Below are 5,000 nucleotides of genomic sequence, written 5' to 3'. Positions count from 1 at the left end.
GTTGTTGACCTGGGAGATCGTAAAAATCTCCACCCTTTACCCACGACGCCGTCACCGTGATTCGAACCCGGGACCCTCAGATTGACAGTCCAACGCTTTAACCACTCGGCTATTGTGCCCATCCAAGAGATGTCCAAGATGTGTCAGAGGAGGGGGACTAAGACTAGTAAGAGGGAATAAGTGTTTTTGACTTTGAGCTACATCTTGTGACTTAATCATAGGAAGCTGTCTTGGAAAGAAAGGGATGTATTGTCATCATACAGTTGGCTGTGTACAGTGTATACATATACTATTTTTTACATGACATGTTGAAAACTTTAAAAAAAAAAAATTGCCTTGATTTCTTTCCTCTTGACATTTTTAGGGGGTGGGGTTGTTTTTTGTTTTAAATGTTTAATCTACTTAAATACAGTAATTGAATTACTATTCTTACTCACATGATTTGTATTTTACCAATAATCAAACGATGGTAAAATGTTTTGATTAACTTATTTTTTGCTACACATGTACATGGGCATCTTGAACTTCCGGTTGCAGTGCACTCAAGTCCGTAGTTTTATTAGAGAACAGTGTTGACTTAATTTCAATTTTAAGGACTTGATAGTACATAAGTGCAAGATTAAAGTGCTATATGTGTGTGTGCTTGTGTGTGTGCGTGCATGCGTGAGTGTGGAGATTGAAGTTTCTGTCAATATCATGATTTACAAGCCTTGTAAAGACTAGGTTAAAAAAAAAAAGAAAGAAGAAGAAACATATAGATAAAGATTTATGTAATGAAAAGAAAGATGAATGCAAAAAAGTGACACACATAGTAATATTTACAAGCCTTGTAAAGGCTAAATAAGTTAAAAAAAAAGAGAAGCAAACATAAAGAGACTGATAAATTTATAAAATTTGTATATGATCATCTTTGTCAAACATTGATTCCAGAGTAGTTATATAAGAAAACCAAACCAAACCAAACCAAACCAAACATACAAACATACATGGTTTTTTTTTTCTTTCTTTCTTTTTTTTTTTTTTGCAATCACAATGTTTCCAGGGAACCCCATAAAGTGCACCAAGCAATGATCATGGCTTTTCTCTCTCTCTTTCTCTACAGCCTGGCAGGGCAGGACATTGAGTGATCAATATATTATATATATTCCATATTAGGGGTGATATAACAGTTTGGTATTTTAGCAGCAGGGCGATTTCTGTCAGTGTTTGGAGGGATGCCACACATTGATTCCTGGAGAGCTTGGTGTTTTCTGTTGATTGTTGCATCATGTAAGGGTGTGGGGAACGCTCCGGGGCAATGGCATTATCTCAAAAACAGCCATCCTGAATGCCATGTTTGGGGAAAAAGGACGAATCTACATGGGGAGTGTGTGTGTGTGTGTGTGTGTGTGTGTGTCCTGAATGCCATGTTTGGGGAAAGAGGACAAATCTACATGGGGATTGTGTGTGTGTGTGTGTGTGTGTCACTGTGTGTGTGTGTGTGTCACTGTGTGTGTGTCACTGTGTGTGTGTGCGTGCGCGCGTGCATGCGTGCGTGTGTGTGTGTGTGTGTGGCTATGACTGTGTGTGTGTGTGTGTGCGCGCGCGCAGGTGAGGGTGAAGGAGGGGAGGTAGAGGAGCGAAAGACAGATAAACCGCTTTCACAAGATTGTTTCCAACAATGAAATGAGAGGAAAAGTGCAGAAAATGTTAGGTTCTCATGTGAAACTGAATGCATAAATTTTTGATAATGTTATGACTGCCTTCATCAGTGTGTTCTCTTTAAAGTTTAGACATGTTTGGAGATATTGATCAGATCCCCGAAGGGAAAAAGAACTCTGAAAGCAAGAAGTATGACATTGATTGATGCTTATATGTTAAAAAGAAGTTATCTCTCTCTCTCTCAAGATTATATATATATATATATATACATACATATATATATATATATATATATATATGGTAAATATATATATATATGTATGCATATATATATACACAAATAATTAGGAAGATGGGCCCCTGAAAACAGATTAGCTGCCAAAATGATGGGATCAGAAACTGTCAAAAATGCAAGGTGCAGCTCAGATGTTTGGACAATCAATATTGGTCAACAATCCATATAGACTGGTGTGTTCTATGCAGATAGAGCTCTCGATGTTGAGAGACGCACAGAGAAACACAGTGGAGACAGGAGAAGAAGATGAATCAGGAGAATACTTATTTTCTCTTCTTGAGTTCTGGCAGAGGGAAGAACAGATGGGATGTTTAACTCTCTCCATACGAACGGCGAAAGAGACGACGTTAACAGCGTTTCACCCCAATTACCATCATCAAAATATTGCAAGCGGAAGGCTCTTATACTGAGGGGGTGAATGTTGACAAAGAATACCACAATTCTGATGACGGAAGCTAAAGGTTGGGTCATTCAGACACCCACTGGACATCTGAGGGGTCTGTGGAGAGGAGAAGAGAGGACTGGCTGTGTTGAGTGAGGTAAACAATTACAATTAACAAGAGAGGCAAGGCCTTCAAGACTCACTTGTGATACACTTAAAAAAAAAATCCAAGCTTTTTATGTATTGAGTATAATTTCAAAATGTAATGTTTAAGATGAGAAAGATCAGTTTAAAGCAAATTAATTCCCCTAGCATTAATTACAGAGTAATTTCCCTTTTTTACTATCTCCACCAAAAACATTTGCAAAATAAATAAAACTTACATGCTTAGCAAAAGAAGTTCCTGTTTGAACAAAAAATGATAATAATGACTGCTCTAGTTGTTGGGTCAGAACATCAGATCAAAGTGCCAAGTTTAGAGAATACAAAAAATATAAATATAACAGTAAATGCAGTTTGCATATAATTAGGCTTCATTTTTTATTTTTTTGTGCCCATCCCAAAGGTTCAATATTGTTTTAATCAAGATGACTGGAAAGAACTGAATTTTTCCTATTTTTATGCCTAATTTGGTGTCAACTGACAAAGTATTTGCAGAGAAAATGTCAATGTTAAAGTTTACCACGGACACACAAACACACGGACACACACACACACACACACACACACACAGACGACTGAACACCGGGTTAAAACATAGACTCACTTTGTTTACACAAGTGAGTCAAAAACAAAACAAAACAAAACAAAACAAAACAACCTTGTGATACTTTTTGTTTTTTTCAAGTGCTGAAAAGAGTTTCCATAGAAAAAGCATTGTCATGTATGTGTTTGTGTGTGTGTGTGTGTGTGTTTGGGGGTTTGGGGGATGGGAGGTGGGGGATGAGGGGGGTAGCTTGTTCATTTATCGACAAAAATTGGTCATTTGCATTGTAAGTGGTGTGTGTGTGTGTGTGTGTGTGTGTGTGTGTGTCTGTGTGTGTCTGTGTCTGTGTGTGAATCTGCCTGAGTCACTGTGTGTGTGTGTGTGTGTGTGTGTGTGCGTATTTGTGTGACTGCAGGAGCACACACATATATAATGATATATAATGTGCATACACACAAGCACAAAACGTGCATGCACAGGAAATATCAGTGGTAGCATCTTCCTTGTGACATTTCTGTGTAATTTTATAATGAGAGTTGAGGTCACACTCAGATTAACTTCTGTGCGTGTGATATGATGTTTACGTGCATGTGTAATGCACTGTGTGTGTGTGTGTGTGTGTGTGTGTGTGTATCTCTTGTGTATGTGTGTGTGTTTGTGTGTATGTGTGTGTGTGTGTGTGTGTGTGTGTGTGTGTTTGAGCATACATTGTGTGAGAAAGATATAGAGATATCTGTGTTCAAGACTTTAGATTTTCCGTGTGTGTGTGTGTGTGTGTGTGTGTGTATGTGTGAATACCCACATGCTTTGATGCACATCCTTGAAAGCAGTTGAATGAGCTTTGTGCTCAAAGAACATGATTGAGGCCATCAGTGAAAAGAGAACAGGTGGTGGGGAGGAAGTTGTTTTTTAAATTTTTTTCTTCTTCTCAAATTGATACCAAGTACACATAAAAGTTGGAAGAGGAAAAACAACGATGAACAAAACAAAACAAAACAAAGCAGTACTGTTCATAACAATTGAGACAGACTGACTGACTACCATCCATCCCCCCCAGAACTCCACCCCTCCTACTCCCGCCACCTCCATCCCATCCCTGCACATTGAAGGCAAGACAATTGTAAAGCGCATAGAGCTTCAAGAATATGCGCTATAGCAAGAAGTCTGAATAAATAAATAAATAAATAAAAATTCAGCTCACTGTTTGCAGAGATACAGCGACTGAAACACACAAGTGAAACTAAGTGAAACCTTGGGCTATCACTAGTGACCCATGGCATTCCATTGTCCTGCTGCTGCTACTGCAGCCCTTGTTGTTGAGCTCGGAAGGGGGAGGAAATCCTTTATCCGGCACACAGTGCCGGTACATAGGGCAAAATGTCAAAGGGGTCCTGTTGAGCAGATGACAGAGAAGTATTTAGGCCGGCCTCTTTTTCTTTTCCGAGGAGTAGTGTACTATACATGTACTGGTTGAAAGGGGAAACCCAGGAACCCAAATATCGGCTGCAGTGTGCAGTCTGGTTGTAGAGCTTTTGTACATTCCTTGCTCCTGACCCACCCACCCACATGCCCACCACCACCACACCCCTACACTCCTTGATCCCCCACCCAACCTACCTTCCACTCCCCCACCCTCATCCAGTGGTGCATGAAATGACAGGGTTAGGTAGGTTGGGTTTTTTTATTTTATTAAAAAATTTTTTTTTTTAGGGGATGTGGTGGGGACAAGAAAAGAAAAAGTTGAGTGGGAGAGAAATAATGATGGGTAGGTTCCCAGTTGGAGTTTGTGAAACATGAACCAGGACATTGAAAAGTGTTGGGGTGTCATGCTGTTTTACGTTTTCATCATGTTGAATTGAAATCTTTGGTTTTAGTGGTTTACTTTTGGCTAAATGATAAAATGATATATATCTGGGTTTTGCTGTCTTGTGTGTGTATTTGTGTCTGTGTCTCTGTGTGTGTATGTGCATGCACAT

The 5,000-nt window shown here is 39.2% G+C and overlaps 1 protein-coding gene across 1 annotated transcript in view; it reads left to right on the top strand.

Moving 5' to 3' along the window:
* LOC143298554 (integrin alpha-PS1-like) overlaps positions 1 to 5,000 on the top strand; it is a 74,353-nt gene that overhangs the window by 9,119 nt on the left and 60,234 nt on the right. The gene's annotated exons all lie outside the window — the stretch shown is intronic.

The sequence above is a fragment of the Babylonia areolata genome, chromosome 2 (assembly GCF_041734735.1).
Source record: "Babylonia areolata isolate BAREFJ2019XMU chromosome 2, ASM4173473v1, whole genome shotgun sequence".
In the NCBI taxonomy this organism is placed as follows: domain Eukaryota; kingdom Metazoa; phylum Mollusca; class Gastropoda; order Neogastropoda; family Buccinidae; genus Babylonia; species Babylonia areolata.
This window is presented reverse-complemented; position numbering and strand designations above follow the sequence as displayed.